The 14695-nt window shown below is 44.0% G+C and overlaps 1 protein-coding gene across 1 annotated transcript in view; it reads left to right on the top strand.

The window, feature by feature from the left end:
• Positions 1–8277: 8277 nt before the first annotated feature.
• PRAG1 (PEAK1 related, kinase-activating pseudokinase 1) overlaps positions 8278–14695 on the top strand; it is a 34842-nt gene continuing 28424 nt past the window's right edge. Inside the window, exon 1 of the mRNA XM_083177569.1 lies at positions 8278–8439. The gene's annotated coding sequence lies outside the window, so the exon portion shown is untranslated. The remainder of the gene's footprint in view (positions 8440–14695) is intronic.

The following is a 14695-nucleotide window of genomic DNA, read 5'->3' as shown; positions in this document are numbered from 1 at the left end:
GGATGGAGGCGGGCAGGGGGCTGGCGCATGGGGACGACAAAAATGCTAGTTGTGCCCAGGAAGATGCTGGGTGTCCCCAGGCGAATGCAGACAGCCAATGGCTGCCAGGGGTGGGAGGCTTCCATTGCATGATGTCAGTGCCCATCCCGTTCTCTGAGCCAGACACCACAAACATAGATCAGCCAAGACTGACTTATATATGCAAACGGGGAAAATCAATCAATGGTCACGACCATTGTATGATTTCACCCCTGTACACTCCCCTATAAATGGATGTTTATGTCGACACGGAGGAGGGGGCGGGCATTCGCTTGTTAGATGGCCCGCTAAGCAGTGAAAGTTATGCTGCTTAGCGCGTCAATCAAATTCTAGCCCTGTATGCATGGGGGTAGAAGCTCTAAAGTAAAAAAGTAAAAATGCTGTAAAAACTCCATTATTGGGTTTTTAACACATTTTCACATGCTCTAAAGGCCGCACGCCGGGGCAGCGCTGTGGAGGGTTTTGCTAATTTTTGCTGGCGATACCGTATAGAAGCTTATGGGCTTCTGTCTGCAGCGCTGTCAGAGGGATCTGTCACGGATCCCTCCCAACATGCCCAGCAGCCGCATGGCAAAGAACAGCTCTTATCGCAAGAGCTGTGCTTTACCTCACTGATCGTATATGTTGAGCATATGCGTTTAGTATCAAAGTGGTAGTCGGCGGAGGAGGGTAAAAATGGGCGGCGGATGTTAGAGCATCCCGCCTTAGGTCTGATAACAGAAAACAACTGCCCACTTTGTTAGGCTGATGAGGAAATAATGCTCTGAGTTATTCTGTCCTTTAGGGAAGCAACATGACACAAACATCATGCTGAACAATTTTGCCTACATGGATTATAAAGGATGAGATTTAAAAAAAAGTCTGTCAGTAAACATATCTACATAATATAAGATTTGTATTTGGTGCAAAGATGATTGTGAAGTGGTAACATATGGGATATTTAAATATTTGAAGCACAGGGTGAAAATGATCACAGTCATAGGCATAGGAAATTCTCCACATTCCACATTCTCTGGTATGTAAATTATTTGCATCCAATAAAGCAATATTTCATAGAAATTTGCAGTTTTGCTACAATGCACATTTATCCCCGGGATCACTGAACAGGGATCTTTGTTTAGAAGAGAAGGACCCGGAGTCAGGTAGCGTTGTTGGAATATCCGTTGACTGTTTATCCCTGTAGAACTTGTAATTCAGGCAGCAGGTGCTGACTGGAATGTTCTGGCTGTTGCATCTGCTTTGTATGTTCTTTTCAATAGAAATGCTTTTGTGTCAGGGCTGCTTACAATGAGGAAACTGGATAAAAAAAAGTGTAATTGAGCAAATGTAGCTTAACACCTGCTTGAAGATGCAAGATGTCTGTGCACACTCTGCACAATTCACATTTATACTACATTAATGACATATGCACTGATTATACTCTATGCCAGTGGTTACCATAGCACCCTGGGGTGCCTCAAGGAAATAACAGGGGTGCCTTGTATTTATGGTCATAAGCAAAGATAGTTCTGGGGGCTTCTAGTTATGTAGGCAAACAGAAGCAAATCCTGTCCCTCATCACATAACTGTGGATCACATACTGTATAAACACAATTTACTTAATGTACATTTATTGGGTATCCATGTGCTGAGGTGTCGACAATGACACAATTTTTTTCAAATCAACTTTTGCTTGTGTCAATCATTTTTTGATGTTGACCTAGACATTGTCGACATTGTCTACAAAATGGTGGAAAAGTACATTCAGTGTGATTTTAAGACTCTCCTGGGAGTCTCTCTGACATTCAGGGAGAGCTGGTAAGTATTGGCTGGGTTTCACACAGTCGGAACACTATGACGAGCAGCATTTAATTCCCTATTTCTGAAATCCATTTTTCATAAAATTATGCACAAAACAACAGATTTTGGATAATTGTATGTATGTCTACTGTGTCACAACCCTTTCAAACCCCTGGCTCCTACACCCGCCTCTCTCTACCCCTTTTTATCTCCCTTTCCTCTGGTTCTCTAACCCTCTTCTCCCTCCCTCCTCTCTCTTTAACCATCCTCTTCCCTCTCCCTCCCACCTACCCCCTCCTACTCCCCCCTCTCTCTCTCTCTCTCCCCCCCATCTCTCTATCCCGTTCCCCCTCTCTCTCCTCCTCCCTCCTCTCTCTCCTTCCCTCATCTTCCCATCCTCCCCTCTCCCGTTCCCCTCTCTCTCCCCATGCCTCCTCTCCCCCCATGCTCCTCTCCCCCTCCCTCCTCTCTCTCCCTTCCTTCTCTCTCCCCATCTCTTTTCCTGTCTCTCCCACTCTCTCCTCTCCCAGCTCTCTTCTATCTTCCTCCTCTCTCTTTAACCCTCCTCTTCCCTCTCCATCCCCCCCAACCCCCCCCCCTTCCCTCCCACTCTCCCCACTCTCTCTCTCTCCCCCCCTACCCTATGGGGCATTGTAATGATAAAGGAAGGGGGGTCCTTTCAAAATTCTAGTTGCGAACCTGGTTTCATTCTCATTGCCAGGGGTTACATGCTTGTTTCCAGGAGGTACATTCTGAATGCCAGTGGGTTACATGCTTGTTGTTGTTCCCCTGACAGCAGCGGTCATTTTTGCAAAGCCATTTGAGCAGATCCCCCATAGAGGAAAGTACCCATACAAAAGCATTATTTTTTAATAAAAAATTGGAGAACGTAAAAAAATAGTTATTCTTTCTTAGATTTCTTTATTTCAAGCATTAACGAAATATCAGGGGTAAAAATATTACCGTGCATTGAGAGCATGGCAGTGAAAAACGTATGTGCGAACCAGAGATTATCCGTGCCTCTGACCTTAATTTAAAGTTAATAGTCGTGCACTGCACGCCGGCAATAAGTAGGTGTAACTATTCCCAGATGCTACTGAGAGCAGTCCCATTGCTTGCTTTCAAGCAACTTTGAAAAACAGACGTTCTGTCAGCCTAAACAAGTGGCTATGCTATATGGCACCTACAATGGCTAAGGTCTCTTATGTGTCATGTAGTTTGAATAAAGCATTTTGTCCACTGAAACTTGTATCACTGTACATAACAACAAAGTCTTGCTTTTATCAAGCTAAAATACAGTCATGTTAGGTTTCTGTGACCTTGAAGTAAAGGAAACGGAAAAAGAGCAAAGAGAAAAAGGAAGCATTAGTAAATATGCAGATATTGCAATTATACCCCGGGGTATTGCTTACACTTTTTCCCTTTCCTGGATAGAAAGTACAGAGTTTATTGTATACATTAGTTCCTGTTTACATCCAGAAAATCCTATGTCATTGTATGTTGATTGGGTACAGTGTTTCAGTATACAGTGTTGAAGAATTTGCTAATCCATCTTTCATTGAAGTGTTGAGGTATTTAGGCTTTGGTAGTTCTCAAGCCACTTTATACGGGTATATTTATTTATTATCAGCTCCCATTTGCAGCAATAAGACATTAACAATATCCTGAGTGTATGAAAAAACACCTGCAGAGGCATGGAAAGCAGATTTGTACTCCCCCTTAACCAATGAGGAATGGATAAAGATATTGGACAATGCTGCCTCTAGTTCTATCTGTGTCAACATAAAATAAAATGTGTATAAGTTACTTTAAAGTTTACAGATGGCACCTGTAATATTTTTCAGCAGGAACCAGCAGGAACTAAGTTCTGGGTGTCTCTGATAGATGTTGGAGAGGCTGTGATACTGAAGGTTCTTTCCTTCATATTTGGTGGTCCTGCCCTAAGCCGTACTTGCCTACTTTTAAAAACTAGTTTCAGGGAGATTATAGTTGATAGTAGAATTTTGCACAGCCATCATGCTCCACCCAAAGGGCGTGTCTAGTTCCATATATGGAAAGATTGGGAACGTGGCACCTAGAAGCGTTAGTGTATAATGCTACATCTGAGAGGAATCTTTTTAAATGATTTATTTCCAAATGTAGATGAGCAGTTAGTAAGAGCTACTATACTTGCTAAAGTGCTGGGAAATGGTGCTGATGATTCAGTGTAAATATATCAATCTCTAATTCCTTTTTTCCCTAAAAACAAAAAACAGTGTAATGTAGGCTAGGTGAAATGAGGGAGATTGCTAGACTAATGAGGGAGATTGTTGTTATTTCAGGGAGTCTCATGCAGAATGCAGGAGGGTAGGCAACTATACCCTAAGTTAATTGGCCTTTGGAAAGGGGTCATAGCCTTTATATCAAATTTGCTAAAGACTCCTATTCCTTCCTTATCCAGACACCAAAATAAATTGATGAGGCATGTGATTTCAGTCGCCACTTGCCAAATAGCAGTGGACTGGAAGCGAACTGACCCACCTTCACTGCAATCTATAATATCCCGTATGTGGCATGTTTACTGCATGGAATTTATTACTAGCATTATCAACAAACCCTCTAAATCAGGCATGTCCAACGTTGGCCCTCCAGATGTTGTGAAACTACACATCCCAGCATGCTTTGCCACAGTTTTGCTATTAGAGAATGCTAAAACTATTGCAAAGCATGCTGGGATGTGTAGTTTCAAAACATCTGGAGGGCCAACGTTGGACATGCCTGCTCTAAATCCTTTCATAAAATATGGGACCCGTGGTTGACCACCCAGCAATTCTTTTCTCCCTTCAATATATAATGGCTAATGACAGGAACTAGTCCCTTTCTACGGAATTTTTCCTTTTAAATTTTTCATAAATTTTATATACATATATCTTTCCATTGGATGTAGCTCCAGATGGGAACTTCTGCCGAGGACCTGCCATTCTCCCTCTCTTTTTCTATATCCCTTCTTTACTTATTCTTTTTCTTTACTTCTCTCTAGTTCTGTTCTGTCATGCGCCGGGGTAGGCGTCACTGTGCCCCTGCTCTCCTGGCAGTTCCGGCGCTGCAGGAGCAGGGACAGCAGCGTCCCCGGCGATCGTCAGACCGTGCTGGGTGGAAGTGTTGGGAAGTTGCTAGGCAACGACCCAAACTTCCGCCGCTCAGAGTGAAGCAGCACAGGGAAGCGTCGGGGACGTTGCTAAGCAACGCCCCGAGCTTCCGTCCAGATGACGGGCTGCACAGCTGCAGGCAATTCACGTCACCCACCCATGACCATGGCGCCGGTTATAGTTCTGAATGCAGCCTTGTCTCAGAGGTTCCTGGTTTGGATCCCTGCTACCAGAGTGCCTGTTTGTATCCTGTATCCAGCATTGCAGTAATCATCGTGCCAGTGTTTCTGTGCCTTGCCAGGACCCCTGCCTGTCAGCGCTGCTGATCTCTGACTTTCCTCTGTGGCTACCATCTGTGGCTACCACAGATAAGTCAGGGGTTCTCCTGCAGTTTATTCTGTATTGCTGTTGCACTTACATTTGCTTCTATTCCACCGTTGTGTATTGTTACATTTACATTTAACTTATATACCACCGTTGTGCATTGTTGCATTTAGGTACACACCAACACTGTGTATATTTTCTGCAAATGGTCCCACCTTAGTACCCTGCAGAGTCTTGTGTTGTACCTTCCCCCTGGGCCTTTCCAAGGTGGTTCCGGCCTGCCCAAATTGGGTTACATAGGTTTCCTCTTGCTCCCGGTCTGCCTCAGTAAACACGTTGTCCCCCATAAGACCTGACTGCAATGGAGTCTGGGCGGACCTAATTCGCCCTTACAGCCGGGGCGGTTACACGAGAAGACTAGAACCGCACGTGTTCACTGACACCAGTCTGGGGCAACAGAGTCAGTGGGCAGTTCCGGTTCCGCCTCTGTCGGCCCTTACATGTTCTTCCTCTTGCTTTTCTCTGCCTTTACTTTTCTACTGGTTTATTTGTCTAACAGCAAATCAGACTCTCTTTGTTCTTAAGCTTTTCTTCATTTCTACATGTCTACTGATACCATAATTTTGATATACTAGTATTTATGCTACCATAGCCAATAAATATAGTAGCGAGCTGGGGGCATGGCCAGCAACTCAGTGCTGACCATGCCCCCACAGTGGGAAAACAGAGGAGTGACTTTGCATTCATGAAAATTACACAAAGCCACAATCCCTTTCCCAAAAGCCATGCCCACCTTTGGGTAATGCGTGCCACGGTGCTGCGCAGGTGTCCCGCTTGTGGACCTAAAAATGTTGGGCGGCATGCCCTGCAGTGTTCAGAAGTGAGGTGATCACTAATGCAATCACTTTCTTTCTTCTTTATAGTGCCTGTCATTATTGGCACTGCTATCGTAGATGGCGCGCTGATATGCAGGGCAATGTATGAACAGCTATCAATATCAACAGCTGCAGGTGGCATTGCCCATAAAACGCAGTAGGGACAGAGCTGCCCCTGTTGACATTTATGGGGCCTGCTGACATTAAGTACAATGACATGACATAAATGGCTATATAGCAGTGGGGCTGATCAGTGGCAGAACTTGTTAGTGGTGGGCACAGGTGCAAAAGTATAAATTTGGCCCCACCCCAGTGGGTGAAAGGGGTAAAAGCTGCATGTCTGTGCAGCATTGGGCTCCTTCATTTTCAGGGGCCCCGATCATGCAATCTACCTGCTGCACCAATGGTAGTTCTGCCTCCGGGGTTAATTAAGAGGTGGATGATATATTATAATGGTGATTTACTTCCAAAATCGTCCAAATCGCATGTTGTCGTCATCCGATTCGATGCGATGTTTGGTCTTGTGTGCATCGCATTGGAGCCTGAAATGCTATAGATTTATCATGCCTCAGCAGGCTTGGCTGGGATTGCCTATGATACATCGTATGCAAAATGACTGCATACGGTGTATTGTATGTAAATAGACCCCTCCGCCCCATCCCTTTCTGGGATGCATCCTGTCGCTACCCTATCACCACCCCCAAGCACAAGCAGCATATCAACCATGCTGACATTTGGGGCACTGGAAGCGCCATTGCTACCCCAGATCTGCTCATGTGCAGTGCAGCTCCTGCGCAGATCTGTAAATACCGACAAATTGCAAGAAAAATTGCTACATCTGTAACAGATATTTTCACCAGCAATATGACATTTTTGTATCTATTATACGCCTCTTCCCTGAGCTTTTTGGCAAATGTTTTCCCATGCAAAGCAAGCAAGGATTACCACATTTATTGTGACGCCTCTATTATCCTATTGTAATCACTATTATTAGAAAAATGCTTTAATATTTAAATTAATCATATTAAAATGGTTTCATATATTTATAGTGAAAGTTTCCACAGATATACATAGGACTGTTGGTGTAGTGCTAGGCCTTCTCTTATATCTGCTAGTCAGTATCCCTGGGAGCAGAGTGATACTTAGGTGAGGTTTTATTAATAATAGCGATAGGAAGTTTATTTTATCACTACTCTTAGTACATAACCCGCAAATAATATATATATGCACTAAGGGCCTGATTCAGACCTGATTGCATGAAGTTGAAGCAGCCAGCGTCCCGGTGCCGTACCCCCCCCCCGAGCTGACGGCACCGGACAGGGGAAAAGTCGCTCAGTGTGTATGCACTGAGCGGCTTTCCCCCCAGCGATGATACCGATCATCGCTGTCCATACACGCTGGGCATAGTCGCCCAATGTGTATCAACCTTTACTCAGTTCTGCGATGAAAAACAGGCACATCCGGACTGGAGCTGACATCACACACCCTCCCCTAAGCCATTTTCCCCCCACACTCATTTGTAGGCACAAATTCATTTCTGGGCACACCCTGCATTTTCTCTTAGCACTACCAAATGCGTACTGTGAACCGTAAGCATGCACAGTGTATCGATAATTTTCCACTGTTCAAATTCTCAGCCGTGCGATCAGGGCTGAATCGGACCCTAAGATAAAGTAAGATTCAGTTCAAAGCGATCATGCACAGACCCCGAACATCAAAGAAGGGGGCAAATTCGGAACCGAACAAACGGATGTGAATCGGCCCCTATGATTGTAAAGTGAAATGTCCCTTCTCTTTCAGAACACACACAATGGATGATGAGGTAGATAGCATTGTGGTGGTCAGTCCTGCGTGTGAACAGAGAAGTGTGGAAGTGAGAACAAGTTGTGGGACTTTGATGATATTAAAGACACACTAGGTATTATCCCTATCCTCTGTGCTCTTTTATTTTGAATCCTTTTACTTATTTTTATTCATGTCTTTAACTGCATTGAAATAAATTAGTTAAGGCAAACAAAGTCCCAGAACTTTGCCCTGTGGGAGGAGAGCTGGGAATACAGCAGCAGAAGGGCCGGGGTGTGGAAGTGCTGCTCCTCCCCAGTGTCTCTCTCCACCTCTGGGTCTGTATCCAGTCACTAGTAACACTCTCACACAGAGTGCAGTGCTGCTGCTGCTGCTGAGTGTCAGTCGTCCCAGGGCACTCTCACTGCGCCTCCTCCATTCATCCTATCTGCGCTCTATCCTGACCTGTGCTTCTGCCGGCGCTGGAATTATTGTACAACTACTACCGCCAGGTAATGCAGTAACTTTGCTGTGAATGACTGTACACATGGTAGTCTGCATGGACACATTTCAGGCTCCTTATGTATGTAGTGTCCCTTACAGATTGTATTTGTATTCTTCAGGCTGCTGTGTTCTGTTAGGAAAACTTGCCCGGGCAACAGCACTTTCCCCTGACACCTAGTCCTCGCCCACACCTGCCCCCGGGCTTCTTGCTGCTGACATGGGAGCAGGCAGAGGGTTACTTCTCTCACTTGCTGCTATCTATCCCAGGGGATGTGGGTAACAGGTCATGAAGGGGAACTTTCCTCACATACCGAGTTTCTACAGAGGACAGTGATCTAGTGACAATCCACAACAAACCCAGCAGTCATTAAGCCCAGACACGATCTTGATAATTAAGTGATGTCTGAAGAGTTTTAATGTAAGAGGTTTACATGCTGTTGTGTAAGGTGTACTCCAGGCACTGTGGGATTATGGGGACAGCTGGTTATTGCCTTCACCTTGCAAGATTCTTGTTGACCTGACTTTATAGCGTGCTTTGTGAGGCTGTACTGTAGGCACAGAGGCTTGTGTACTTGGACACTCCTTATTACAATGTATTGAATGGTCTGCAATAGAAGACAGGAAACAAAGTGTAATTTCTGATTTTACATATACTGTACACATTTATGTATACATATACACATTTGTTTCATATTTTTAATTTAATTATTTTTGGAGATAACTACTTTTTATAATTCCAATAAATGTCCATACAATAGGATGTGGCAGGGTCCCCCTGATTGTGAGTAATGGTCAGTGGAAGTGTCACCCAGTATTTGCTTGTTGTGATGACTAGAGACTTGGTAGTGTGAGACAGGCCAAAGCTGCACCTGTTTAACTTAACGATCACTCATGTACTTTTTGGCTTTTTGGGTCAAAAGAAGTGGACAGCAAATTGCTCAGGTGCACAGTGTTGCTTGGCACCTGAACAATTATATTTGATCACCCACATCTGTAGCTTAATTGCCTTTGTATCCAGCTAGTGTGCACCAGTTGGTTATATTGAGAGAAATTGGAATGGTGCAAATTATGTCACAAAGTGAAGTAAGTAAACCCAACTGCCAAGCACGGATGCAGGGGATCATTGATTAGGAAGGGGGGGGGGGGACGCGACACAGCACAGTTTTTAAAAAGTTCCCTAAAAAAAGATTAACCCTAAAGCGACAGTTTTGTAACTATTCAATGTTTCACGTTTTTATTTTAGTTTTTTGCTTTTAAGTCCATATAGCTCTGTGCTACCAGTGATCCTAATTCAGTTTGATAGAAATTTTAATTACAAGACCGATTACTTGTGCTCTGCTGAGAATATTATGCCTTGGCCTATTTCTGGTGTGGAATGCAGGATTCCGGTAGAATGGGATTCTCCCCAGTTCTCTATAACAAAGGCAGCAGTAGCAGTGCATAAAGACAGGAATGTGAACTGATCAGGGTCTGCAGATAGAGCTTCACAGGAATTCCAGTGCTGTTTTCCCAGCAAGTCAGTGTCTGAAATAAACTGCCTGTGTTTACAATAAGCTTTATATTAGTAGTTATCTGTGTGCATTTTGTGTTCCTACTGTTGGGACAATTTTTGCATAGTCTGTGATCTCTTCTAGTTCACATTTGTATGAGTTGCCTGAGAACTATGAATCATACAGTTGGCACTGTCAATTATTTGTTTCTGAATTGCCTTATTACTAGTGGAAACATACCTGTCTATCTGTGGTTTAAAGACAGATAGCTGATTAAATTCCATCAACATGATTTGTTATTTCTTGCTCTGATATATATACCAGATCTGGAGTACAGGTTTCCACTTGAAATATAATACTTTTGTGCCTCTATACAATATATAACTGAAACGGTCATATGCTGTAATCGGGTTGTGAAATATAATGTATGCCATGTTTGGATGTGTTAGCACATTGGCACAGAACAGCATAATGATGTGAGTCATTTGCAGAATTATCATAGGTAAGCATTTAAGTGACCTTTACAACTGTGTGCTGTCTCCCTATTGGCCTACTGCAGTGACCCAACTTTTTAAAGCATTGGGCAGTTCCGTTTGAAAATGACTTTCTTTAAACATGTTCCAGTCAAACCCATTTCAATCCAGATTATCCCCTGTGAGTTTCAGTTTAGAAAAGTTTATGATGTTCTCTGCTGAAGTGTTATTCTATAGTTCTTTTGCTCTGGGTCTCTGGGATCTTGGTACTATTTGGCTCACCCTCTCCCTCTTAAAATGTACCTTGCACCTGTTCCTATTTTGTCTGGACAGTCCTGATTTGAGGGGACTGTCCAGGCATATTTGTCCTTATACTGGAGCATGGGTCCTCAAACTGCGGCCCTCCAGATGTTGTGAAACTACAATTCCCAGCATGCCTTGCCACAGTTTTGCTATAAGGGAGTGTTAAAACTGTGGCAAGGCATGCTGGGATTTGTAGTTTCACAACATCTGGAGGGCCGCAGTTTGAGGACCCATGTTAACTGGAGAGTTGAGTGGCGTGACCTCAGTCACTCCTTCAAAGCAATTTTGCTTATAAGAAAAGGGGCACAGGAGAGCAGACACACCCCAAATTTGTTTGTAGCAGCGTGCTCACATTTTCCTGACTATATTCAGGAAATTATTGGGGGGGGGGGGGGATAGGCGAATCTAGGGGGTGGTCCGGGGTGCACCGGACCACCCATTAGCCCATTTTGTAGCTGGGAACCAGAGATACTGCCAGGCGAACGTTTTCCCTATAGGATAACATGGGACCCGATATTTCCGACCCCCACCCAGTTCAATGTCTGCCAGTTCCCCCTTCGGCATCACTGAAGCTCAAGGTTGATCTCAGTTTAACCCAAATCGCTGGGCCTTCAATCTGATACCAGGCTGGATCCATATGGGTTAATTGGTTCCAGGGATACTAAGGTTAAACCGTTTTTTTTTTTTTTTTTTTTTTTTTTTTCATTTCTTAAATGTAATTTCATGACTGTTTATGTTCTTTGAGGGCAGATTTCTCTGGAACCAAACAGCCCAGTTTCACGGGACCAAAATCATTCAAAGCCAACTCAAAAGTTCTTCAATATGATACAGGTCTCATGTAAATGGGTCAGTTGGTTCCAAAGATATACAGATGTGTCCACATACATCTTGGCTTTTTTTCTCAATTTGTCACAACATGTAAAACACGGCTTAGCTGTTTTTCCAAATGTAGCAAGTAGATAGAGTCTAAAAAATTTCTGAAGCAGTAGAACTTGTATAAAGTAATAGATTAGAGAAGCAAATTTTTGAAAAATCACAAAGCGTGACTTTTGCAGTGTCCAAGGTGTGCCATATTGTGCCATACATGGTGCAGTAAAACCATTACTGTGTATGGTCTAAAGCAGGCATGTCCAATGTTGGCCCTCCAGATGTTTTGAAACTACACATCCCAGCATGCTTTGCAATAGTTTTAGCATTCTCTAATAGCAAAACTGTGGCAAAGCATGCTGGGATGTGTAGTTTCACAACCTCTGGAGGGCCAACGTTGGACATGCCTGGTCTAAAGTGTAATACCACACCCTTTTTGTGATGCCATGCCCCTTCCCATGAGGCCACACCCCCTTTTTGCCACACGGCTACGCCGCGCAAAGGTCCCCCTGCTGTCATGTCTAGATCTGGGACCACCCATTACCATAATTTTAGATTCGCCTATGGGGGGGGGGGGGGGTGTATGATTACAACTTAATTTTGATGTATATTGTAAAATGTTATATAAAAGTGCGTACACACGGGGAGATATATTGCTCAGTCTCTCCTTTTCATCAGCGACAAGAGATGGTCGCTGATGAAAAGAAACCTCTGCCGGGGGAGCCACAGAGGTAATCAGCTGGTCGCAGGAGCAATTATCGCTGGGGCACACTCCCATCACTGGTAATATGGTCGCCAGCGGCCATATTCCCAGCGATTTCAGCCAATATTGCCTCCGTGTGTACGCACCTTTTAGTCTTCTCCAAGTGGGGTATTTATCAAAGCTTGGAGAGACATAAAATTGTGCAGAAAAGTTCCAAAAAACAGCTCCTGTCAATTTCAGATGTAAACTTTAAAATGTAAGGCAAAATCTTATTGTCTTGTACTTTATCTCTCACCATTATATGTTTCTCCAAGCTTTAATAAAATACTGCCCTAAGTGAGACCCAGTGAGAGGTACAGGGGTGTATTGCTGTGATTATGTTGTCATGGCTACCCCCCCCCCCCCACCCCCCCGCACTACCTCACCATTTAAGGGTCCAGGTGAGCTCTGCGGAATATGGCAATGTCCTGGACATTCCGGAAGAATTAGCAGCATGTTAATATATCTACTGTCAGACATCAAGTACCCCCTACTAACTATTTATGCATACCTCCCAACTCAACCGTTTTTTTTTTTGCGGGACTGTCCCACATACATCCGTCAACGTGGGGGGGAAATGGAGCAGTTGGGAGTTCCCCATGCCCCTTCCCAGAGACCACACCCCCTTTTCCCATGAGCGTGCGTAAAAACTCCCGGGGAGCTGCCTTAAGGGAAATCAGATTGATCGTATGTGAAGCACATAAGATCCCTAGTATCCGATCCGCATGGGAATGCACATTGGATCTGATCTGACTTAAAACACCTCTGATTTGGGCCGATTTCATCTGATATATTGGCCCGATCTGCCAGAATCGGGTAAAATCGTATATGGGCACCTTTAGGTTCGTATAAAATTCTCATAATTTTCAGCTCGCAAAATCACTGACATACTCATTTTCGTGAAAATAAGTGCTTATACAGTATCTAGACACTGTAGATCCATCAACTGGAACCAGATACCGATAGTGTTTATTGCTGAAATTGGATGCATGTTAGCAATGACTATATATTGAATTTTACACCCACAATCATCAGATATAAGCCAACTTGTTGACAGGCCAAAGGTTGAGCTTGCCATGCTTCGGGCACAGTGCCTCCCTATGCTCGTCACATTATTGTATTTCCCCTCCATCTCCACTGGAATGGTCTTTTTTTTTTTTTTTTTTTTTTTTTTTTTTTTTAACAGATGGAGCGCTATCCATCCAGCGAGGGTCTGGCCTGGTCTGGTCGGATCGCCAGCCGCTGGAAGGGGACACACGTGCATGTCCCCTTACAACGAAGCTCCCCGCCAGTCCTTGCCGCTTCATCCCACCTCCCCGCTACCCCCACTAACCCTGCCTGTCTCCCTGAAGCGGAGACGGGCAGGGTTCGCGTCCCCTGCCGCCCGGAATCTGGGATGAGCGTGTGTGTCGGATGGAGCATCATCTCGCCAGCGGGGGGCATTCTGGCGAGCGCTGAATGAGAGGTTCTCCATCTGTAAATCATGAAAATCTCATGTTGATATTTTGCTTGTGCCGACCTTTTGTCTATATCTGCCTAAAGCATGTCAATCTGTTTGGGGTGTCAACCTTTGGCCTGTAGACCATTCAACCGCATCCCCAGTCATCACACATAATAATATGGTATGGTGACCGATAGAATTGCATTTTGAAAATAAATAACAGGATTTAGAGCAACAATACATTACAATAATAAAACAAAAGCATCAGCTAATTTTTAAAGCTAGAATTAACCTTTTAAAGCTACGGTACCTCTCGGGAAACAAATGAGCCTCATGTTGCATTAGTAATACGGAACCAGTGAATTTAGTTTGGTAGTTGCTATAAAAGCGTGGGGGGGAATCGCCCCGATCTTTCTGTACAAGCAGCAGAAATCCTGCAAGAGCTGGGTGGTAGCGCAGCTGTAAGCCAAGTCTTTCTGTCAGGCATGTGTTACTGTATAAAGAAGGCCTCCAAATCCCACAGTGAAATAACTATTACATTGATCCTTTCCTTAGCAATGCTTTTTGTTCATGGCTGCTTATTGTTGGTGTAATGGGAAAGTGCAGAGCCATGAATGGCAGTATTTGGAGTCAGCGTTAGCTGAATGCCTGGTCCTGCTAACTAAGTATGGTTTCACTATACTGTGGCTGTAGTCACATGCAAGGCTTTTATGTCTATTACCAACTACAGTACCTAAAGCCTATGTGCATCTTTTACCACTATCATTTGAACATGTTTTTGGTATTCACTAAATGCTGATGATAGATCATTTTTTGTCTGTGTATTAATATACTGTATATATGATACAGAGTGAGCATCTGTAAGGGTGTTTTCTCTATAATAACATCAACTTTTAGAATCCATTTTTTTTTTTTTTATACCGTACTTCAAAGAGAGGGGAACTCAGT

The sequence above is a fragment of the Crinia signifera genome, chromosome 1 (assembly GCF_055691185.1).
Source record: "Crinia signifera chromosome 1, ASM5569118v1, whole genome shotgun sequence".
NCBI lineage: Eukaryota > Metazoa > Chordata > Amphibia > Anura > Myobatrachidae > Crinia > Crinia signifera.
Note: the sequence above shows the minus strand (reverse complement) of the source record. Positions and strands in the feature narration are given on the sequence as shown.